This window comes from Euprymna scolopes, chromosome 15 (assembly GCF_053919585.1).
Source record: "Euprymna scolopes isolate OS-2025 chromosome 15, ASM5391958v1, whole genome shotgun sequence".
NCBI lineage: Eukaryota > Metazoa > Mollusca > Cephalopoda > Sepiida > Sepiolidae > Euprymna > Euprymna scolopes.
In genome coordinates, this window is record NC_136496.1 from 48,683,729 (window position 1) to 48,710,806 (window position 27,078).

Consider the following 27,078-nt stretch of genomic DNA (forward strand, 5'->3'; position numbering starts at 1 on the left):
TGTGTTTGTGTATTTGAGTATGTGTGTGTGTGTATATACACACACATATATATACACGCTTACACCATACTTACAAAACTGTTTAAGCGTTGCTTTAAGGAGAAGTGCTTTCCAACACTCTGGGAAACCTCATCAGTATGCCCTGTATTTAAGAATTCAGGTGATAAGTCATATCCCTCTCAGTACAGACCAATAAGTCTCCTATGCATCATGAGTAAGTTGCTGGAATCCATATTAAATAGAGAAGTAGTCAATCACCTCAGCAGAAATAACCTTATTAGTGACATACAATATGGTTTCCGTTCTGCCAGATCTATAGCAGATGTGCTAACGGTTATATCTCATAGGATTAGTGAATCTCTTGACAAAGGCTTGATTTCTAGAGCAATTGCTCTTGACATAGCAAAGGCCTTCGATAAGGTATGGCATAAGGGCCTACTTCACAAGATTTCCAGCTACGGTATAACTGGAAATGTTTTCTCAATTATTAAATCATTTCTCTCTAATAGGCTCATAAGAGTAGTGATTGATAGGTAGAAATCAACCCACAGTATTAATGCTGGAGTCCCTTAGGGGTCCATCCTGGGTCCAACTCTCTTCCTGATCTACATCAATGATCTCCCAAAACTCATACTTAAATCATTCATTGACATCTATGCTGATGACACGATCATCTATAACAACACATCAAAGGCTGTAAATGACAAAGTTCTCTCTGATTCCCTTTCCTCTGATCTTGAGCACGTGGTTCAGTGGGGGAAGATGTGGCTGGTTACTTTTAATGTATCTAAAACCAAGTTCCTATCTTTACATTATCAACGCTTTGATCCCCATCTGGCATCAATTGAAATGGATGGCTCTCGTCTTGGGGAGGCTTCATGTTTTGACAAGCTCATGGGTTTGACTTTTACTCCTGATCTGAAATGGAACACGTACATCAAGGTTTTTGCCCTGGTCGCTGGGAAAATGATGGGATCCTTCTACTGCTCCAGAAGATATCTCACTGCTGATGCAATTCTCTATCTATATAAAACCCAAGTACGTCCAAGGATTGAGTACTGCTGCCACATCTGGGTAGGAGCTGCTAAAAACAGCCTATCCTGACTTGACAGAGTACAAAATAGACTTCGTGACTTAGTGGGGGTTGCCCTTTTCTCTTCCCTGCAACCTCTCTTCCACAGAAGAGACGTTGTGAGCCTGTCTTTGATTTATCGTTATTTCCATAGCAAGTGTTCGTCTGAGCTCCAATCTCTGGTCCCCCCTCACCAATCTTTCACGAAAAACACTCGTCTAGCTTCGCTGTCAGTAATTTTCCCCACTCTTTATGTGTGCCTAAATCAAAACATAGATCCCATGAACAAAGCTTCTTTCTTAGAAGTTGCATGCCTGTGGAATTCTCTTCCGTTTGCCGATTTCCCACCTGACTACAACTTGGATGTCTTCAAGTCCAACATAAATAAATTCCTGATGAATCGCCCCACTTTATCAAATCTCCATTACCAACGATTATTACGATGCTATCCCATTGATTACTGTATACGAAATAACCCTTATCCCCGAGTTGCTTCTGGACCTTGATAAGTGGTGACCTCCATGTAGAAAAAAAACAAAAAAAACAAAAAACACGTACACATACGCACGTACACAGACATTTTCATGTGCGTGTGAGCATGTGTGCGCGAGCACGCGCGTGTGGTTATAAATGTCTCAGGATGCACGTACGACCCAAGGTAAACGAATGCCTCATTCACAAGGCCACAACGTCACTAATCCTGTAACTAAAAGAAAATCGCAGGTTGTAAATCTCGCGACGTCGGCACTTGCGTGCCAACTGATACCGAGTTAGATGTGGTTGTGGGGCTATTTATTTTACTGTTCTTTTCTAGTAAACTCATAAAAGTAGTAAGTGTTAAGAAAACAAAAACTTAAGTCAGTTGTGAGAGTGTATATGCTTCCATCTGACAAGGTAAGGATGCGCTAAAGTCTTATCTGTGTCACCTTTCTTCATGTGAAGGAATCTTTCAACGAAACTATCACCATTACTGTTTATCATAACTATGATGACGCTCAATAACATACCCAGGAAATATGATGCCGAATATAAATTCAGGTATAACAGAAAAAAAAACTACATCATGTATGTGGACGATCATAAACTATTTACAAAATAAAACAATCTCAATATCCTTTAAACACTACCAGAATCTTCGGCGAGAATATTCAAATACAATTCACAAAGAAAATGTGTGCACTATTGAGATGAAAAGGGGAAAACTCTAAACAGAAAAGGGCATAGAATTGACTAACTAATGGGTAATGATGACGTTTTCATTAACACGGTCCTTATAACTCTCCTAAAGTTTTGGACGCATACGACATTAAATCAACAAAAATGAAATAGAAGAGAAATCGAATGGATGATATTGACTCAATGCAAAAAAAAGTGAGATGAGGGGAGAGCACGGGTAAATATGGAAGGGTGGATGATACGAAAATAAGAACTAGAAAATATATAATCCAAAATACAGAAAGCTGGTCATTGCTGGAAGAGACACCGACAAAATGAATAACATTGAGAAAATCGAAATTAAAAACAAAAATAAAATGGGAAGAGAAACAGATACATAGATGAGTTATAAAACCAAATAAGAGACGCATGAAAACAAATGGACACATTTTAAAAAAGATTACTGAAACATGAAATCTCTACTGATAGCTTCACTAAACAACGAAACAACGCAACCAAAGTCAATTATATCAAAGCTAAAATATACAAAGCTCAGAAAAATCGCCAAGAAACAGTTTACGGGGACTTCATGAACAAAGAAAGAAAGCGGTGGATCACGTGACAAGTAAATACAACAAATTATTCCAACAGGAATACAAAACACAGATTGCGTGAAGAAAATTGCCCACTGGAAACTATGCAAACAATTTGAACATGCAAATGATATAGACTCAAACCGGATCCAGTATTGTTAAATGAAAATCATAAAATCTTCTGGGGCATTTAAGTGCAAGCGGACAACTTCATCCAAGCAAGGAGACCGGACTTGAAGAAGGAAAAAACTACCAAACAACATGGCATTAATTCGAGTGTGCCCCAGGGGTCGATCCTTAGACATGTATTGTTCTAAATATTCATAAACGACATCCCTGATGGAATTGTGTCCGAGATGGGTATTTTGCTGATGATACCAGACATGTGAGAAAAACGATTGTACTTCTATCCAGGGTAATATGAGAAACTTTAGAAAACGACAGTCTGGAGTGAAATGTAAGCGTAAACAGATGTTATTAAAACAAAGTCTGGAGTGAAATGTAAGCGTAAACAGATGTTATTAAAACAAAGTCTGGAGTGAAATGTAAGCGTAAACAGATGTTATTAAAACAAAGTCTGGAGTGAAATGTAAGCGTAAACAGATGTTATTAAAACAAAGTCTGGAGTGAAATGTAAGCGTAAACAGATGTTATTAAAACAAAGTCTGGAGTGAAATGTAGGCGTAAACAGATGTTATTAAAACAAAGTCTGGAGTGAAATGTAGGCGTAAACAGATGTTATTAAAACAAAGTCTGGAGTGAAATGTAAACGTAAACAGATGCTATTAAAACAAAGCTAATTTCTTTCAACGATTACAAAGAATTTTTCCAGCAATCGATTGCCATGGATAACACTCTAGTCAAGAGTACATCGTTCAAACTCTTCATCCTAACATTCACAAGTAACAAGTATGTATGACGTTTTCATTAACACGGTACTTATAACTCTCCTAAGATATAGAAGACATTGCGAAAGCTGCTGCAAAGGAAGTTCCTTTCTACCGTGCTAGAAAAATGTTCATATTGAGAGTATCCTATATCTCTTTAAGGTCATTCGATCATACGAGGAGGGTTTATCACTAGCAGTGTCAGATGTCGCCATTAAAAATGAGTGATAAACATTTGAATAATTAGACTCACTATCTTTGGAAGCTTATAACTACTTGAAAAATGTAATTTAAACTCTAATTTTTTTTTCAATAAAAGGAACAAAGACCAAATTTTAAAATAATAAAAGTTTTAATAGAAAAATATACAATACCTTTTTTTAATCGGTTTTCTTTAAAAAAGATTTCAAGAAATTCAATGAATTTTAACTTACTCCAAATATAATAAATATATATAAATTCCAAAAATCATTTACCTATAAAAAATACTAATCAATGGGTACTTCCATTCTTCATTTATAAGAATTTGTCCATATTTATATTTTATACTTCATGTACTTTTTAAATAAAAGAATTTTTAAGCAAGCATCCGAAAAGACCGCGATTTGAAATTCTAATCTCAGATGTTCACAAAGCGGATTTGTCTCTCTTCCAGTTGGCAAATACGGAAGCCTAATTAATTATATCTGACATGTGCCTTATCTTCCCTTTGTATTTCTGACGTGTTTGCTGTCAACAACAGTTAGTCAATATGGGTCACCGTACTTGACATATGATCACATTTTACTCATGAGTAAGTTTACTTTTTTAAACAAACCCCCGGACAAATTTTCCATTTTTTAAATTCTCTTATGAGTTTTTATTTAAAATATTTTATTTCTTCTTTATGTAATGATTTTTTTTAAATATCTAAAAAAAAACAAAAAAAAAACATTGAATGAAATAGAAAAAATTGATATAAGTGTTCAATCTTTACTGGACAATATTTTCGAATTATGAGGTTCCACTTAAAAAAAAATCAACGTGGTTTAAAAAAAAAGGTTTTAAACTTTTGACTTTACAGGTACATTTGCACAAAACTATTCTTTTTTTTGTTTTAAATTATATTATTTTATTTATTGATCTTTTATCTTCAATTTGTGATATATAAAGCTTACGTGAGAAAATTAATTGTTTTCATTTTAATAGGCATTTCAAAATGGGGGAGGGTTGAATTAAAAAAAAAAACGCTTGTCTAGAATATTATATTCGGTTTATTGGAAAGAGCATAAAATTTTACATTAAACCTGCAAATATCGTAAAAATTGAACCAATAGAAAAATAGATTTTTAAATTGAAAAAAGTGAAAAAAATTTAACTTGTAAAATTCAATTCATTTCATTACGTAGAAAAAATGGATGCATGAGCGTGTGCATGCACTAAATAATATTTCTATTATTATTTTTTAAAAACTTTAATAGTTTATTTTGAAGCATATTCCATAAAGAAATTAAACAACCCACTTTTAAAAGAGAAATTAGAGGGTTTTTTTTTATATTTTATTCGCAGTTTTGTGTTAAGGGTGTCAAAAATCCCAAATTCTGACACACCTAGTTTATCACTTGTTTTCTCCGTCTTTGGATAGAGCTCCCCCCCCCCAAAAAAAAAAAATCTCGCCACTGCGCACTGTCAACCAAACTCCAACCCCTGTCCCATCGTGGCAATGTTGCATCCCTGTGCATGTTTTACAAGCATTTTAATGGCATGGCGTCCACTCGCCGTAAATACCCGCGGCAACCAGCAAAATCCCATGTCTTATGGCGTGATTACTAAATACGAAAGCTATCGAAAAATATAAAAACAATAAGAAAATACAAAGATGGTGAGTAGACAGGTCCAACTGTTTGTTCTTTAAAATTAGAAAATATGAATGTATTCATATAAGTATGAATGGTGTATTTGGCCGTTGGAAGAGTAGCTTTTTGGGGAATATTTTTAAATGATATATTTTAAATTGACTAAAAAGTTATGTAACAATTATGACGCATCTTGGACTGTGATTGATGAAAGTATGATAGGTTATGAAAAGGAGGGGGTTATAAAGAGATAGGTTTTGATATTCAAAAATTTTACCCTAAGCAAAATATGATGAAATTAAAGATAATTTTCACGAAAATATATTTTTTTTATATCAACTTTGTTTCCATTCGTAGCCAGGAGTAACCAACAAAATGATATTTCCTTACAAAGAGAAAATGTTATATATATAATAATATAAATATACAAGAAATAAATGTTACCATAGTCAATAAAAGTTACTTTTATGGTAGAAAAGTTCATTGGTTTGTATTTTTAAGTAGTCTATAAAAAAAAATTTTTTTAATTCACAAACCGGTTTTAAAAAAATCAAAATGGCAGCGACTTTGAAATGGAGAGCCCCGTTTTCAATTTGTAGGAGGGGCACCTGAGCATTTTGTGTTAATAATTTAAGAGAGTTTCGTCAACGTAAGGAATATTTATAAACATATTTTAATGTTTTCCGTTATTTCGTGCTTGAGGAATATTCGATTATGGCATGTGTAGTTTATATAAAAATTTATTTAAGTAGTTATCGCCTCAAATTTCGTTTTAATTTCGGTTCGCTGAAATTATTTCAGGTAAAGAGCATTAAAAACTATTTCAAAACAAAAAAAAACATGAACTGAACTTTTATTGACTATGGTAACATTTATTTCTCGTATATTTATTTTTCGGGTAGTCGTTTCTTGGTTTTTCTTCTAAACACTCTTACTAAATAATATCGACGAAATATCGAAAAACAAAGAAACAAAAACAGTTTTGAAAAATAACGAAGCTTTACTTACTTTAGTAAAATCCGAAATAGCAAAATGGGATATTAAAAAAGTAAAGACGTAATTACTTTAGTTTTTTAAAGCAAAGAATCGATATAAATATGAATAAGAAGAAAATGGCGCTCTTTTCAAGCAGAACAGCTTCGTTTCAGTTTTACAGTATTGAACGATGTAGTATTGCGCCATCGGATTCAGGGCTGTACTATTGTAATGTAAAGAACACGCAGAAAGGGTTGTAATCAACTGAATTCCTTGTATAATCAATCCATTATATTATCATTTTCAGTCCCCCACCCCTAATTTCTGGCTCCCATCTTATCTCGCAATTACTTATAACGTCACCAACTAACTTCGGAAGAACCCCCCCCCATCCGATTTTGTTTTATATCATAAGTTGCTTAAAACGTGATTAGTTAAAGTTCAGAATAAAATCACGCTTTCTCTTAACGGTTAATTTAAAAAAAAAAAAAATCTTCTGAACGCTATTAAAAGTTAAATTCTTCACTAGTTTGGAGACGGAATGCGTTGTTGTGATAAGTGATTTTTTTCTCTACTAATTCGCACTTTTTATTTTAAGATTCAAATATTAATAACTACATTTTATTTCAGTATTTAATTTATGTATTTCTGTTGTATTAAATGCTAGCTTCTTTTTTTTTTTTTTTTTTTTTCTCGTCCATAAATGTTTATCTACCAAGTTGATCTTAAATATTGTATAATCAATCCATTATATTATCATTTTCAGTCCCCCACCCCTAATTTCTGGCTCCCATCTTATCTCGCAATTACTTATAACGTCACCAACTAACTTCGGAAGAACCCCCCCCCCCCATCCGATTTTGTTTTATATCATAAGTTGCTTAAAACGTGATTAGTTAAAGTTCAGAATAAAATCACGCTTTCTCTTAACGGTTAATTTAAAAAAAAAAAAATCTTCTGAACGCTATTAAAAGTTAAATTCTTCACTAGTTTGGAGACGGAATGCGTTGTTGTGATAAGTGATTTTTTTCTCTACTAATTCGCACTTTTTATTTTAAGATTCAAATATTAATAACTACATTTTATTTCAGTATTTAATTTATGTATTTCTGTTGTATTAAATGCTAGCTTCTTTTTTTTTTTTTTTTTCTCGTCCATAAATGTTTATCTACCAAGTTGATCTTAAATATTGTACAATCAATCCATTATATTATCATTTTCAGCCCCCCACCCCTAATTTCTGGCTCCCATCTTATCTCGCAATTACTTATAACGTCACCAACTAACTTCGGAAGAACCCCCCCCCATCCGATTTTGTTTTATATCATAAGTTGCTTAAAACGTGATTAGTTAAAGTTCAGAATAAAATCACGCTTTCTCTTAACGGTTAATTTAAAAAAAAAAAAAAATCTTCTGAACGCTATTAAAAGTTAAATTCTTCACTAGTTTGGAGACGGAATGCGTTGTTGTGATAAGTGATTTTTTTCTCTACTAATTCGCACTTTTTATTTTAAGATTCAAATATTAATAACTACATTTTATTTCAGTATTTAATTTATGTATTTCTGTTGTATTAAATGCTAGCTTCTTTTTTTTTTTTTTTTTTTTTTTTTTTCTCGTCCATAAATGTTTATCTACCAAGTTGATCTTAAATATTGTATAATCAATCCATTATATTATCATTTTCAGTCCCCCACCCCTAATTTCTGGCTCCCATCTTATCTCGCAATTACTTATAACGTCACCAACTAACTTCGGAAGAACCCCCCCCCCATCCGATTTTGTTTTATATCATAAGTTGCTTAAAACGTGATTAGTTAAAGTTCAGAATAAAATCACGCTTTCTCTTAACGGTTAATTTAAAAAAAAAAAAAATCTTCTGAACGCTATTAAAAGTTAAATTCTTCACTAGTTTGGAGACGGAATGCGTTGTTGTGATAAGTGATTTTTTTCTCTACTAATTCGCACTTTTTATTTTAAGATTCAAATATTAATAACTACATTTTATTTCAGTATTTAATTTATGTATTTCTGTTGTATTAAATGCTAGCTTTTTTTTTTTTTTTTTTTTTCTCTCGTCCATAAATGTTTATTTATCTACCGAGTTGATTGCAAAAATAGATTACCTAATTGTACTCATTTTTAGTTCGTGGGAGGGGAATCTATCACCATACTTTCCCTTAAACAGGTCCGTTGGACTTTTATTAAGTACAATACTTAATAGTTATTTTTTATTTTTTATTTATTTATTTATTTTTTTTTTTTTTTATTTTTATTTTTTTTTTTTAATGGAGAGTAGAAAACGCATTGTGGATGCGTTATCGGCAGCTCCTGTTACTCTCGCTTCTTCTTATTTGTCCCTCAGTCCTCATTTTTTAAATGAGTGATTTTTCTGACAAAGGGAGAAGAAAAAGCTGTTTTCTAGGTTGGTAGTATTTTTGCGCGAACAGTTGGCAGAGTTGGTGGAAATTTTCTGTTTCTATGTCTATCCTTGTAGCCATGTCACTAGTAAAGGTGCTGGAGGTAAACGTTTTGTCTGGGCTGACGTTATCCGCCTGATAGTCAGGGACCCGAACCTTGGATTAACCACTAAGGAGGCTGTCCTATCAGCAGGTGCAAAGTACTGGGGCTGCTGTATTGCCATTTGGTGAATGGAATCTGGACCATGCAGTAGCTTCTGGTGGGGCCTCTCGATGCCATACTAGTGGGTAATTGTTACGGCTTTACCTTATCATGTGGTACAAAAAAAAAAAAATTCTTCGTTTCTTTTTCTCTCTTAGTTTCCCCTCTCTGTCCTGCTCTAAGTAAATCTGTCGACCTAGTCCACAAATTCCAAAATTTCATCATGACAAGTTTCAAGAAAAAATACACGATTAAACCCGGTTATCCAACTTCCAACGTAGACCCCTACTACCATGTCTCCTTCTCCAACATCAGGGGTCTACGTTCTAACCTTCCAGAGGTTGAAACCCAATTACAGGAGACTAAACCAGACCTTTTATTTTTAAGTGAAACTGGCATTGGACAGGCTATTTCCCTAGATGAGTTTGCAATTACAGGATACTCTAACTTAACTTCTAAATCTGACCCCCAAGATCGCCATGGGCATGGAATATGTGCCTATATTAAAGATAGCTTTCCATGTGGGAGGGACATCTCCAGGGAAGATCCTAACTTACCCTATATGTGCTTCCGGGTTGCTTTAGCTCACACTACTGCATTTATATTTACTCTCTATCGCCCCCACAACAGCGGAGTTACTATCTTTCAAAGCATATCTGAGAAAATTGACCAAGTCCTTTCTACTTATCCTTCAGCTAACATTCACGTATGTGGAGACTTCAATGTTCACAACGTCGAATGGTTGACCCACTCAAACAAGACCGATGATGAGGGGAGGTTCTGTCATGATTTCTCCATTGCCTATGACCTCACTCAGATTGTTCAGGAACCTACCCGTGTGCCCGATAATGACGGCCAGTATGCGAGCCTACTAGACCTTTTTCTCACAACTTGCCCTGAACTATGTTCAGTTTCTGTTCTGTCGCCTCTTGGATCTTCCGACCACTCTGTTGTATCAATTAAGATAAAAATGAAATGTAATAAGTCCCCAGACGTACCACTTCATCGTACAGTATATCGATACACTAAGGCTGACTGGGATAGCTTCCGTACATTTATATCTGATCTACCTCTGCATTCCATGTTTAAAAAGGATGTGTCCTCTATAGTATTAGACCTAACTGAATGGTTAATTGTAGGTATTGACCATTTCATACCCTCTAAAAAGTTTCAGCAAAAACCTAACAGCCAGCCATGGTTCTCTCCAGAATGTGCTGCTGCCATTGCGCACAGAAATCACTTTTTCCACTGCTTCAAACGTAATAGATGTATGGAAACTAAAGCCGTTTTCAGGACTGCCAGCAACCATTGTAAGAAAGTAATAAGGAACGCAAGAGAGTTGTATGCTCAATCTGTTAAGTCCAAAGTAGCTGAGCAGCGGCTTGGTTCCCACCAGTTTTGGCAAATAGCAAACAGAATCCTGAACAGAAGCGTGTGCTCCATCCCAACTATTATCAATGGACCTGAGGTAATCTCGTCAGCATCAGACAAAGCCAAACTCTTTGTCAAGAACTTTGCAGCTAATTCTACCCTTTGCGACCAAGACCGCCAACCCCCAATATTTCCTCCTGTATCAGAAAACACGCTATGTGATATACGTATATCTGTACGTGATGTTGCCAAGCTAATCAAAAACCTTGATTCCAGTAAAGCAACTGGCCCTGATGGTATTCCAATTATAGTACTCAAAAAACTTCAACTTGAACTAGCGCCCATACTTACAAAACTGTTTAAACGTTGTCTTAAGGAGAATAGTTTCCCATCTCCCTGGAAAATCTCATCAGTATGCCCTGTATTTAAGAATTCAGGTGATCGCTCATCCCCCTCTCAGTACAGGCCAATAAGTCTCCTGTGCGTTATGAGTAAGTTGCTAGAATCTGTGTTAAATACAGAAGTAATCAAACATCTCAACAAAAATAACCTTCTTAGTGACACTCAATATGGTTTCCGTTCTGCTAGATCTACAGCAGATGTCCTTACAGTTATATCGCATAGGATTAGAAAATCTCTCGACGGTGGCAATCTTTCTAGGGCAATTGCTCTTGACATATCTAAAGCCTTTGATAGGGTATGGCATAAAGGTTTACTTCATAAGATCGCTAGCTATGGTATAGCTGGAAAAGTCTTCTCAATTATTAAATCATTTCTTTCTGATAGGTTCATAAGAGTAGTAGTTGAGGGGCAAAAATCAGAAGCTCTCAGTATTAATGCCGGTGTCCCTCAGGGATCCATCCTGGGCCCAACTCTTTTCCTGATCTACATTAATGATCTTCCAAATCATATCCTTACATCATTTGTAGACATTTATGCTGACGACACTACCATTTATGGTACCACATCTAAGACAGTAAACGAGCAAGTACTCTCCAATTCTCTCTCCTCTGATCTTGAGCATGTAGTACAATGGGGAAAGGAGTGGCTGGTTACTTTTAATGCATCTAAAACCAAGCTTCTCTCTTTACATCATCAACATTTTAATCCACATTTGTCATCAATTGAAATGAATGGCTCTCGTCTTCAGGAGGCCTCAAGTTTTGACAAGCTTCTGGGCTTGACCATTACTCCTGATCTTAAATGGAACACGTATATCAAATCTGTTGCCAAGGCCGCTGGAAAAATGGTGGGATCTTTCTATCGATCCAGTAGATATCTCACTGCTGATGCTATTCTCTATCTATATAAGAGCCAGGTACGTCCAAGGATGGAATACTGTTGCCACATCTGGGCAGGAGCTGCTAGAAAGGACTTGTCCTGCCTTGATAGAGTTCAAAATAGACTTCGTAGCCTCGTAGGAGATGTCCTTTTCTCCTCCTTACAACCTCTATCTCACAGAAGAGATGTTGCGAGTTTGTCTCTGATGTATCGTTATTTTCATGGAAAGTGTTCAACTGAGCTTCAATCTATGGTCCCCCCCTCGCCAAACTTTCACAAGAAACACTCGTCTAGCTGTAAACACTATCAATAATTTCCCCCACTCTTTATCTGTGCCTAAACCTAAACATAGATTCCATGAACAAAGCTTCTTTCTTAGAACTGCACGCCTGTGGAATTGTCTTCCGTTTTCCTGCTTTCCGGCTGACTACAATATGGTTGTGTTCAAGTCTAAGGTAAATAAGTTCTTGATGAGCCGTTCCATATAAGTTATTAAATTTACCAAATTTTCATTACTAATGATTACTATATTGACCAACTTCTACTGTACACTCTTTAACCCTTATCCTTGAGTGGCCTCTGGGCCTTGATAATGTGGTGATGCCTTTGTAAAAAAAAAAAAAAAAAAAAAAACTGAATTCCTTCTAGTACACTGACAGCTTAAACAGATATATGAATAAAAATAAAAAGGTTATGTAAATGTTTTAAAAAGGTACGTAATCATGTGAGCAGGATTTTTCCTTCTTTTGACACGATAACAAGTAACCTTCTTGTTTTTTTATTATTTATCTATTTATCTATTTTCGAAAGAGTGCCACGTACAAGTGGAGAAGGAAAAAAACAGAGTTATGCAAAATTTGTGTCGAGAATTGTCTAAAGTTCGGACATTTTTTTTTTTTTTTGGCTTTTACTTTAATAAGAACGTGAAATTATGAGGTGAATTTATTCGACAATATGATTCAACTCAAAAAAATAAATAAAAGCTAACATGAATTAAGATTTCGGGTTTGTATTACTGTACACAGATTCGAAAAAGTTGTCAAATATATATATATATATATATATATATATATATATATATATATATATATATATATATATATATAACAAATAAATATTATCAAAGGCACGTTACTTTTCTACCTAACTGGATATGTTTTTAGTGTTTTTATTCAATGGAACATGTTTATTCAGTTCAAAAAACATTCAGTGTTTACCGATGTATTGGAAAATTTTAAATGGCGGCCGACTCTCTCTTTAACATGGTAAGTTTGGGAAAAGGAGTTAAAAATAAAAAATATGCAAAATACTGTTAAAACCCCATCGAATATATGTCAACCTATGTTACGGTAACATATATTGAGCGAGTTTTTAACCGTATTTTGTCTAGTTTTTTATTTATAACCCCTTTTCCCAAACTTACCGTGTTAAAGAGAGAGTCGGGCGCCATTTTGAATTTTCCAATACATCGGTAATCATTATATGTTTTTCGAGCTGAATGAACATGTTCCATTGAATAAAAACACTAAAAACATTTCCAGTTAGGTAGAAAAGTAACTTATCTTGCCTTTGATAACATTTGTTTGTTATATATTTGTTTTTTGACAACTTTTTCGAATCTATGTGTACAGTAATACAAACCCAAGTTAAGGTGTTATTGTAGACCCTCACCCCTTTTTAAAAAAATACTTATTAAACTTTGTGACATATTTACATTCTATGGAGGTCAGGCGCGAATGAACACCAAATAATTATATTATACCATATTTCTTCAAACTGAAACATGATTATCAAAATATACTTACGCAAATAGATATGAAAAGTCATTATTAAAGTTTGTGTCATATTTCCATGGAGTACAGGCGCGAACACAGCCCCCACAATTTTATTATACCATCCCTATTTAAGTTGAAACATGCTTATCAAAGTATTCTTATGTACATCTATATCAAAAACACTTGTAAACGTTTTTTTTTTTTTAAATTTTTTATTTCCATACTTTGTGGGCCAAGCGCGAACGCAGACCCCACAATTTTAATGAACCACCGTTCTGCCAGATCAAACATACCCATTCCTGTGTCTCGATACATCTTCTATCATTATATGTAATCAGTTTTTTTTTAAATAGTCAACCAGATAGGAGCCTATTCGTGACCACACACACACACACACACACACACACACACACAGACGTTCAGCTTTATATATATATATATATATATATATATATATATATATATATATATATATATGACAGTATTGTCGAATATTAAAGGTTTAATGCCAACTTTTTTCATAAAAGAAAACTTACTTTCAAATTAATCACAAGAATGACACCATGATAGATAGATAGATAGATAGATAGATAGATAGATAGATAGATAGATAGATAGATAGATAGATAGATAGATTTTGATTGGAGTCGTGATAATTTTAACTCAAAATATCAACGTAAAATGTTATGATGAAAAAAAAAGTAACAGAATGGACCTACCTCCTTGCTTGATAAAGTGAATGCGAACAAATAAAGTGTCGAATGTTTCAGAAGAATTAAAAAAAAAAAAAGAAGATGCTTATAGAGTTATATAATATAGAATATTAAAAATACACGGAAACACGACGACGTTTCGTTTATTTATTCGGGGTGAGGCGCCAGGCGGAGGCGCCGAGGCGGAGGAGAAAGAGTGAGGAGACAAAGAGAGGGGAGGATGAAGATATGGATAGGGGCTACTTTTTTCAAGCATATAGGTTCATTTCAGTCTCTCTCTCTCTCTCTCTCTCTCTCTCTCTCTCTCTCTATATATATATATATATATATATATATATATATATATATATATATATATATATATATATATATATATATATATATATATATATATATATATATAACCATAGCAACGATACGTCTAGAGTGGATATTTACCGAGACTCTTGACCAGGTTCAAGAGGGCTACAATAAACTTAATTTATTCTCCGCCCTCTCATTCTCTCTCTCATATATATATATATATATATATATATATATATATATATATATATATATATATATATATATATATATATATATATATATATACTTGTAAGTTTTTCCCCTTTGTATGAAGCGAACATATTTCAACTAATCATTACTAGGGCTATGAAAGAGATTATTCTTTTCATTATTTTGACTCTCGAGTATATATCACTTAATATCTTATATGTTTTTATATAGTGTTGTGATTCTCGATTGATTAACTGTGTCGGATATATACTCTAGAGTCAACACAATGATAAGAATATTCACTAGGCATCTCCAAACCGTTGTGTAGAACGTCATCATTGTACGCATTAACTAGTAACGTCATCATTTTGTGTGTTTACTAGTCTTGGATTAATTTATATGGAAGCGCATTGATGCAGAAATTTATGAATAAATAAAATGTACAATAAAAAAAATGGATAAAAAAAACAATATAAGACTTACCTTTTTGTAAAACAAAAAATTTTTAATAACGAACTACACAGACGATAAAATTAATTTTAATCTGTTCTGTTGATACATGTATTTAAAGATTCTGCTGCTTACAGACCTCCGTACTTTTTTGGAAAAAAGGCGCAAAGGGTCGATAATGTAAACACGATTTTTGTCTCGCATTTTCATTATTTTTGTATGCTGTAAAAAATTAAAAAATATTAGCAGTTTATTTGAAGCTTTTTCTTTTAAATGGTAAAAAAGTTAGGATGATAATATTAAATTAAATTACAGTTACATCGTGTTACATACAGGGTGGGGATGGGGTTTAAACTGTGGCGCGCGGTGGAGGTGCCTAATATTCACTTACTTTCTTGATCCTTTCATCAACTTTATTTTTCACCATGATTTTTAATAGTCGGCAGTTACCTCCAATAGTAGGCTGAGAATTAATTAAAAATTCATTCTCTCTCTCTTTCTTTCTCTCTCTCTCTCTCTCTCTCTCTCTCTCTCTCTCTCTCGCTATATATATATATATATATATATATATATATATATATATATATATATATATATATATATATAGTAATGTGATTGATAATTTAAAATTCAAATTAGAATTAAAAATTAAAAATCTGTTCCATAAGAAGGAACTGTAGTGAAGCCAAGACTACTATTTGTCCATTACATGTCTCTTTCTCTCTACTCTTCCCTTCCCCCTTCCTTCCTTCCTCCTTTCCTCAAAAATGGGACCAGAGGTTGTAACCCATTAGGACGGAGAACAGTTCTGATGGAAAAGACAAAAAGAGAGATACAAAAAGTGTTGGAAGCAAAAAGACGGAGACGCGAGTGGTTCCAGAGTCAGGAGACAAAAATGAAAATCACGAACTTTCTATAACCCGATACTACTTGTATGCTGAAATGAATATAAAACCGTTTCGTTTGGAAGTTACTTTGTTTCTTTATTATTATTCCTAGGTCGGTTTCTACTACCGTCTTATTAATTTCGACGACTCTCCAAAAGGGGGGCCTGCCGAAATGGTGACCTACCCAACAAGAATTACATTATGGTAACCGCCATAGAACAACAACAAAGTCAATAATTTGTACGATCCTTTCGGAAACGATGTTTTTATTGTGATATACATTAAGCCACGGACAATAATTTTGACATATAGTTTTTTTTTTTTTATATATGTAAAAGACACCATAAATAAACCTAGCAATTTTTAAGTAAGGCAAATGTATCTGGAAAAAATTAAAATAAAAAGGAAAATATTTACATGATAAGCAAAGTAATATGGGTTGAGAATAAAAAATAGAATAAAATTATAAATCTGAATTTGGTTTAAATATAAGGTTATAATAATATGTTTTTAATAAAAGTTAAGAATTATATATATATATATATATATATATATATATATATATATATATATATATATATATATATATATATATATATACTAGCAAAAGTACCCGTCGTTGACTGGGTTCAAAAACAGCCTACAGAAAATAGACTTTGATTTATTAAAGTATGATAGGTTATGAAAAGGAAGGGTTGTAAAGAGATAGCTTCGAATTTGCGGGTATCAAAACCAAAGCAAAATATGATGAAAGTAAAAATAACATAGATAAACCCCATAATTTATTATACCATACTTGTTCACACTGAAACACTTATCACAATATTCTGTGGATCTATATTAAAAAAAAAAACTTGTTAAATTTTGTGACATATTTCCATTCTATGGAGGTCAGGCGCGAACGAACACCCCATAATTTTATTATACCATATTTCTTCAAACTGAAACATAATTATCAAAGTATACTTACGCAGATAGATATGAAAAGTCTTTATTAAAGTTTGTGCCTATTTCCATTCTATGGAGGCCAGGCGCGAACGCAGACACCACAATTTTATTATACCATCCCTATTTAAGTTGAAACATGCTTATCAAAGTATTCTTATGTACATCTATATCAAAAACACTTGTAAACTTTTTTTTTTAATTTTTTAATTTTTTATTTCCATACTTTGTGGACCACTGGACCAGGCGTGAACGCAGACCCCACAATTTTAATGAACCACCGTTCTGCCAGATCAAACATACCCATTCCTGTGTCTCGATACATCTTCTATCATTATATGCAATCAGATTTTTAAAATAGTCAACCATATAGGAGCCTATTCGTGACCACACACACACACACACACACACACACACACACACACATTCAGCTTTATATATATATATATATATATATATATATATATATATATATATATATATATATATATATATATATATATATATATACCTTTTAATTCGCCTTTTGAAAACCGTCATTATCGTCAAAGCATTCATTTGGATGTTGATTGTAGCTTATACATGTACGAAATGTTGAATTTTCAAAAAGAACGCCAATGAAACATTTTTTTAACGGTTAGAATATCTTAGTAAACGCTTAATTTAAAATTAAGCAAATATTTAAAAAAAAAAAAGGGGGGGTAATCTTATTTTTCTAATTAAATAATCAAAGGGAGATAATTAGTGTTTATTCTATTTAGATTATAATATATTATATTTGGAACTTATTGAATTTAGTATTTTTAATACTTTATTTATTTATTTATTTATTTATTTATTGAAATTAATAAATATAGTATAGGTTGAGCTTAAATATATATTTAAATAGTATACAATAATGGTAAATATATCAGATAAACTAATATTAATAATAATATTAATGATCAAACTTTTATTAATAAGGGCATCAAACTTAAATTTCAAGATTGAATATTAATAAGTAACATTTTTAATGACTTATGGTGGTTTATATTTGTTAAATTAAAACCAACATTTATGACTGCATGAGGAAATAAGCTCCTCTCTTGAATTTAGGAGGGTGGTTCTATTTTTGATATCGTCATATTTTAAAATCTTTAGGGTCTCCTGTGTACAAAGTGCACAGAATCTATCTCCTGATGTATATCCTTTATATGATCCTATTATTTGCCATTTCAAATTGAAGGAAATATTCTTATATATATATATATATATATATATATATATATATATATATATATATATATATATATATATATATATATATATATATATATATATATATATTTAAAGTGATGGTTGTGTAGTTCCAACGAGAGAAAAAATGTATATTTAAAAGAGTGTAGCCATCAACAATTGTGGGTTTTTTTTTTAAAGGTTTTCATCATATTTTTATTTAAAAATATTTTTATAACGCGTTTCGAGCTTAGGGTGTGCTCTCTTCAGATATTTTCGTAAAAAGTTTTTCTTTAAAATGGGAGTTTGTAGATATGCCTCCGCTGATATTAAATATGTTTTCAGACTGATGCTATGCGTGTGTTCAGTGTTCAGACATTCTGTCTCCAACTGTAAGTGTTCACAGTGTCGGTCAAAGTTAGTTTCAAAGAGTGTTTTTTAGTCCATATGGTGAAGGTTTTTATGGCTTTTTTAGGGTTCTTTTTAAAGACTTTCTTTCCCCATGTATAGCATACACTCACACACAATCACATACGCATACATATACATTCATGTACATGTACACATGCACACGCACACGTACGCAGGCACACACACATACACACACGTACATACATAGAAATATATGTAGGAGCATACATATATATACATATACATACCCACCTACACACTCACACACGTACTCGCATACATCCACCGCTAACAATTATTTTTATTTTTTTATTTTTTCATTTTATATATATATATATATATATATATATATATATATATATATATATATATATATATATATATATACTTTTTTTTTCCCCCCAACCAAAACACGCATGTATATATGCGCTTAATCATTCAGACATACGTACACGCACCCACACACACACAAGTAAGATGGAGAATAGGTAGAAGATATATATACACACACGGTGCTCGGTAAAAATGGCACCGGTAGAAATGGCACCGGTAAAAATGGCACTGGTAAAAATGGCACCGGTAAAAATGGCACCGGTAAAAATGGCACCGGTAAAATTGGCACCGGTAAAAATGGCACAAGTGAATAACTAGGTAAAAATGGCACGAAAAGGTGCTACTGAAGCTATGGGGTCCCAAATTCTAACCTCATTTTGTGTTTTGTAAAAGTTCCTATTTTCTTGCTGTCAACGAGGGCAGAGTTAGACACAAGGTCGATTTTTAATATCCAGCCCCCCCCCCAAAAAAAAGGGGGCAGTTTTCATCGGAATAAAAGATTACAATTACCTCAGTTTATCTAAAGGTTCTTATTTAATTGCACCTCGCTAGGGCAAAGTCTCCATTGCCGACATGTTGCAATGCAGGAGTTCCATAAAAAAGAAACAACACTAAGTGTACATAAATTACGAGGAACGAATAACATAATGTTGATTTCTGATTTCAATATCAGAAGCCGTCATCAAATGGACTGTTCCTCGCTTTAATTGTTTATGCCTAAGTTATTTTGTTTGTATTTTTGAAAAATATATAAACTGCTTATTTTTATTTTATTTTTACTTTTAGCATATCTTGCGTTTGGTAGCATTTATTTGTTGTATATTTTACTTTTTCATTTTGTTGTCTATAGTAATAAATGTTCGATAATTCTTATTTTTAAGGCATTTATTAGTATAGACATCGAATATATGGTAAAGAAACAAATAAATAGAAGTAACTAATTAAAATAAAAGGAACTTGTTTGTAAATAAGGGAGATTTTAAAAATTTATTTCTGCCCAGTGTTCAACTTATAATAGGGGAGAAGAGGTGAATGAATTACCACACAGATGAAAAAAGTTATTTCTGACACCTGTGACGTAATAGCACTTTGGGAAATCTCAAAAACGAGATTCGCATTTAGGATCTATTTAAATTTGACAAATTATTTTCTGTAACACCGGTGACGTCGCAGTACATGACCTAACTTTTGGAAAACTCAAAACGAGGGTAAAATTTGAGACCAGATCGGTCGTCTAGCACCCTTTTTAATTCGACAAATTTCGCACGTTTTCCCATTTTAATATACTGTGAGATATTCATGCATGTTCTCGTTTTGTCATTTTTCTCATTAATCCATTACGTGCCATTTTTACCGGTGCCATTTTTACCTATTTATTCACTTGTGCCATTTTTACCGGTGCCATTTTTACCGGTGCCATTTTTACCAGTGCCATTTTTACCGGTGCCATTTTTACCAGTGCGATTTTTACCGGTGCCATTTTTACCGGTGCCATTTTTACCTAAATTCATACACACACATACACGCACATACACACATATATGTACACACATATATGTATGTGCACATACACTCACAAACATCCACATACTATGTAGGCACACACACATACACACACACATGCACACACACAGACATATGCAGGGGTTCACACATACGCGTATATCCATATCCACACGAACACATTTACCCACTCATACATGTGCATACATATGTATATATATATATATACATACACACACTAGGCACCGCCAAAAATGGCCGCAAAATCAAGTTGTTGTTGTTTTTTAAAACGAAATTACATTTATTAAAATCCATTATTTCTGAGTAACTTTTTTTTTTCCAGAAAGATAAAACCCTGAATTTTATCATATAGAAAACAGAATAATGTAAAACTTTTTCTACTATTTTTAATTCAATTTTAAATGTTAAATTTTCCCCAAAAGTTAACAATTGACATTTTTTGTCTTGCACAAAAAACGTACTTAAATATTTAAAAAAAAAGGGTTTTTGAAATAATTAATTAATTTATTTATTGTCTAACTAAGATTTAGGATGATTTTCTAAGAGAATATGCAAAAATATTATAATATAAGTACCTGAATTTCAAATAATTCCACTTATTCATATAGGTAACCAGATATTTCGCGTTGACGTAGAGTTCAGATCGACTCTGTTTACGTTTTCGTTTGATAAAAAGCAAACTATGGAAGACCAAACAGGCCAAAAAAAACTTATTTTTCAGTGACGAAAATTTCAATGTATTATTAAGCTGAGGCTGGCCAGTACCAGATGGGTGACCATTTGTATGCGTTTGGTTTTTAATGTGTATGTGTGTGGGGGCCAGGCTCCCCAAAATGGGGGGGGGGGCAATTTAAAGCAGAATAAAAAAAAAATATTTCAGCGCGTTTGGTCCACCGTAGTCGAAAGGCGGCAAACGTTTTCAAACGGGATCGAAAAAAAATGATGCTATTTTTAACACAAAGGGCACAATATTTATCGATTTTTTTTTTTTTTGGTATCGATTATTCAAAGCATGCCCTGTTTAATAATGGTCATGCATTATTCGGCTCGCTAAAAAAAAATTGTTAATTTATTTATCAAAAATTTTAAAATAGCTTTTTTCGTATAAATATTAAAAAAAATTTTTTTTGGTTTTGCTTAACTTAAATTAATTATTTTACTTAACATATTCACCGAATTTCACACTTCAAAACTCAAAAGCGGGATAATTAAACACAATCGAAGTTCTGATATTCAGACGTCAAAATAAGGTATGCAAACAAGTTTTTTTTTTTTTTTTTAATCTATAATTCTGTCCCTTACAACAACACAATATGTTGATTTCAGTTTCAGATGATTATTTTAAGCATATTTGTTCCCACTTTAAAACAAGGGGGGGTTTGTAAGCAAAAAAATATATATATATAAATATCGTTTATGAAAAATAAGTACACTGTTATAAAGTTCATTCTTCTCCTAATAATCGTTGAAAATTTCGTATTGATCGGATAATTACCTGATTTTTGGTAGATTTTTAAAAAGACGGTAGGTCAAAAAGTACTGAGCTGCCCCCCCCCCAGTTTTGGCGGTGCCTACACACACATACATACGGATGTGTATACACTCATCCACCCATATATATATATGGGCACATGCACTCACAATCACACACACACATACATATTCATACATTCCACCTTATGTATATATTGGTTGAAGTTTCCTTTCCAATCCAAGCACATATGCATACATGGATTCGGTCACCCAAACATAAGTGCACGTTCACGTATACATACAAACAAGATGTAGCATAGATAACAGATGATATATAATTATACACACACGCATGCGCAATCATATGTGCACACCCACGCACACACACATATACACACGCACATACGCGCGCACATACACATACATACGTTTAATTTCTAGTTGTTTGTTTAGTTAAGAGAAATGGTACTGTACTGGGTATGGGCGCGCGCACCCGCTAAAATGTGCGTGTGCCTTATTGTGCTTTTTTGTTGTTTCGTGTGTGAGGGTGCACACCTACCCAAGTATGCATGCGTGTAAGTGTATTTTGTGTTTTGCCTATTTATGTGTATAATTATGGAGAGATGTTTAAGGCGGGGTTAAACTTTGCTATGAATTTTTTTTCTTGTGTTAGCAAGTAGAAGTAGTTGTCAGTTTGGAAGATGGGCATTATCTCGAATCTGCCTCCACTGCATGTGTGTATATGTTGTGATACATGTAGGTGTCTATTTTCCGCGATTTTGATGTTGGATCGGTGTAGGGCTACTCTATTACTAAGGTTTTTTGTAGCGCCTATGTAGGATTTATCGCATGCTGGACATTTTATTACATAGATCACGTTTTTTGAGGTGCAATCTAGGTTTTTTTAATTTTGAATGTTTGTATGGGGTTCGTAAATGTGTATGTGTTTCCCTCTAATATTATGTTGCAGACTCCACATCGTTGTTTGTTGCATTTTGTGACTCCTTTTGTTGCGTCTTGATTGAGTTTGGATGAGGTAAGAATGCGTTTTAGGTTTTTGGGTTGGCGTTTGCTTTTTATTATTTTTGTTGTTTTAAGGAAATTGTTTAGTTTGCTGTTTTGGTTAAGAAGACACGCACAAACACTACATCCCAGATTCACAAAGCAATTCATTATCGATAGTATAGACATAATTCTAAATAATAATTCCTTCGAATTCAACAATACCAACTACATCCAAACACTAGGTACAGCAATGGGAATGAAAATGGCACCGACTTACGCAACCCTTACATTAGCCTACCTAGAAGAAACCTTATATAAAAAAATAGAACAAAAATCTGGCCACAGCACTAAAATACTGTTTGTAGAATCATGGAAAAGGTACTTAGATGACTGCTTCATCCTATGGAAACCCACATGGGGGGACATCACAGACTTACACACCATACTCCAGAACCTACACCCAAAAATTAAATTCACCATAGAACAAAGCTCTACAGAATTACCTTTCCTAGACATACTGATAAAGATTAAAGACAATAACATTATCACAGACATTTACCGCAAACCTACAGACACCCAACAATACCTACACTTTAAAAGTCACCACCCTAAAAGCTGCATAAAATCAATTCCCTACACCCTAGCACGTAGAATCTGCATCATAATCACGGACAATAACCTTCGAAAAATCCGACTCAAGGAACTACGAATAAATTTAAGAAAAAGAAAATACCCATCACAACTTATAGACAAAGGGATCCAACTTGCGACAAATATACCAGTAGAAGATTTGAGAACCCCTAAAGAACGAAACAAAGAACAAATCCTAACATACGTCTCCACACACAACACAAACAACCCAGAGCTTTTCACAGAGATAACGAAAAACCTCGTCCTACTTAACCAAAACAGCAAACTAAACAATTTCCTTAAAACAACAAAAATAATAAAAAGCAAACGCCAACCCAAAAACCTAAAACGCATTCTTACCTCATCCAAACTCAATCAAGACGCAACAAAAGGAGTCACAAAATGCAACAAACAACGATGTGGAGTCTGCAACATAATATTAGAGGGAAACACATACACATTTACGAACCCCATACAAACATTCAAAATTAAAAAAACCTAGATTGCACCTCAAAAAACGTGATCTATGTAATAAAATGTCCAGCATGCGATAAATCCTACATAGGCGCTACAAAAAACCTTAGTAATAGAGTAGCCCTACACCGATCCAACATCAAAATCGCGGAAAATAGACACCTACATGTATCACAACATATACACACATGCAGTGGAGGCAGATTCGAGATAATGCCCATCTTCCAAACTGACAACTACTTCTACTTGCTAACACAAGAAAAAAATTTCATAGCAAGGTTTAACCCCGCCTTAAACATCTCTCCATAATTATACACATAAATAGGCAAAACACAAAATACACTTACACGCATGCATACTTGGGTAGGTGTGCACCCTCACACACGAAACAACAAAAAAGCACAATAAGGCACACGCACATTTTAGCGGGTGCGCGCGCCCATACCCAGTACAGTACCATTTCTCTTAACTAAACAAACAACTAGAAATTAAACGTATGTATGTGTATGTGCGCGCGTATGTGCGTGTGTATATGTGTGTGTGCGTGGGTGTGCACATATGATTGTGCATGCGTGTGTGTATAATTATATATCATCTGTTATCTATGCTACATCTTGTTTGTATGTATACGTGAACGTGCACTTATGTTTGGGTGACCGAATCCATGTATGCATATGTGCTTGGATTGGAAAGGAAACTTCAACCAATATATACATAAGGTGGAATGTATGAATATGTATGTGTGTGTGTGATTGTGAGTGCATGTGCCCATATATATATATGGGTGGATGAGTGTATACACATCCGTATGTATGTGTGTGTATGTATATATATATATACATATGTATGCACATGTATGAGTAGTTAAATGTGTTCATGTGGATATGGATATACGCGTATGTGTGAGCCCCTGCATATGTCTGTGTGTGTGCATGTGTGTGTGTATGTGTGTGTGCCTACATAGTATGTGGATGTTTGTGAGTGTATGTGCACATACATATATGTGTGTACATATATGTGTGTATGTGCGTGTATGTGTGTGTATATATCTACCTATTCTCCATCTTACTTGTGTGTGTGTGGGTGCGTGTACGTATGTCTGAATGATTAAGCGCATATATACATGCGTGTTTTGGTTGGGAAAAAAAAAGTATATATATATATATATATATATATATAAAATGAAAAAATAAAAAAATAAAAATAATTGTTAGCGGTGGATGTATGCGAGTACGTGTGTGAGTGTGTAGGTGGGTATGTATATGTATATATATGTATGCTCCTACATATATTTCTATGCATGTACGTGTGTGTATGTGTGTGTGCCTGCGTACGTGTGCGTGTGCATGTGTACATGTACATGAATGTATATGTATGCGTATGTGATTGTGTGTGAGTGTATGCTATACATGGGGAAAGAAAGTCTTTAAAAAGAACCCTAAAAAAGCCATAAAAACCTTCACCATATGGACTAAAAAACACTCTTTGAAACTAACTTTGACCGACACTGTGAACACTTACAGTTGGAGACAGAATGTCTGAACACTGAACACACGCATAGCATCAGTCTGAAAAACATATTTAATATCAGCGGAGGCATATCTACAAACTCCCATTTTAAAGAAAAACTTTTTACGAAAATATCTGAAGAGAGCACACCCTAAGCTCGAAACGCGTTATAAAAATATTTTTAAATAAAAATATGATGAAAACCTTAAAAAAAAAACACAATTGTTGATGGCTACACTCTTTTATATATATACATTTTTAAACTATTAAGACATTTTTATAGTTAACTATATTTTATGTCTGTTTTTTTTCACTCTCCCCTTTATAATAAAAATATATAAAAACGTAAACTTTTATATACTAGCAGACCGCCCGGCGTTGCCAAGTCGTAAAATACACTTAAATATGATATTTTGATGCAGATTTCGTATTTATCATCATATTGTACCCAATATATAGTAATGATTTAAAAATTGAATATTTGCGTAAAAAAGTTATGGTAAGCACAAACCTCTTTCTATATTATATTTATGTATGCGTATTAGTGTTGGGACGATTAATCGGAATCAGAATCGTGAATCGGAAAAATCGGAACATTTGGGGCTTCCGGAATCGGAAAAGGCGGTGCCTAATTTCCGATTCCAAAATCGATTCTTTGGCTATTTTTTCAAACTTAATTTTTCATTGCTTCATAAATGTTTATTATTTTTAAACTATTAGTAAAACTAAACGCTATAGAGCATAATAACATCTAAATAAGATGCATTTTTTTATTTACGTAAAATAAACAAAACAAAACTTGAAACTTCGCGACAATTCACTAGGTAAACTCTACAAGAATCGAAAAATTGTTTAAATGAAAGAAATATTTTTCAAGAAAAATAATTTCAAGCAATTTCTAATTAAATAAAAATAAAATATAAAAAATGTTTTTTAATCTTTAATTTATTTATTTTATGGGTTCATGCTTTTGTCCAGTTGGGTTTTGTTCGGTAGATGTTGATTCTGACGTCATCATTTACTTATGGGTACACTTAGGAATTCCTAGGCGCCAGATGACGTCTGAAGCCGATCAAATACTCAAGTATTTTTTCGCATCTACTTGCCAAATGTCTAGATGGCGCTTCTCAGAGAGTTCACAGTTCAAACGAATGGGTAAGTTTTCTTGGGGCCGCTTTGTCTGACTACCGTGTCCTCTGAGATTGTTAATGCTTTATTGGATATTTTTAAAAATTGTAAAAAAAAGTTAAAGATATATATGCATATCTCACAATAAATTTATCAAGGTTTTGGATAAAATACATACAGAGGAAAAGCATTTACATGTTAATCAAATTAAAAAAGAAATTATACCTACATTTAAAAGTATCCCCTCCCCAATGATAATCTACTTTTGGGGGCGATATTTATGAACCCACTAAAAACAAAATTATTTTAAAATTTAGGAT

The 27,078-nt window shown here is 33.3% G+C and overlaps 1 protein-coding gene across 2 annotated transcripts in view; it reads right to left on the minus strand.

Annotated features, from left to right (window-relative positions):
- Positions 1–27,078, minus strand: part of LOC145293820 (metalloreductase STEAP3-like) — a 514,618-nt gene that overhangs the window by 227,522 nt on the left and 260,018 nt on the right. Inside the window, exon 1 of one of the 2 annotated variants that reach the window (XM_080140447.1) lies at positions 14,286–14,424. The exons of the other annotated variant lie outside the window; for it this stretch is intronic. The gene's annotated coding sequence lies outside the window, so the exon portion shown is untranslated. Of the gene's footprint in view, positions 1–14,285; positions 14,425–27,078 lie in introns of those variants that run through there. 2 annotated transcript variants of the gene reach the window in all.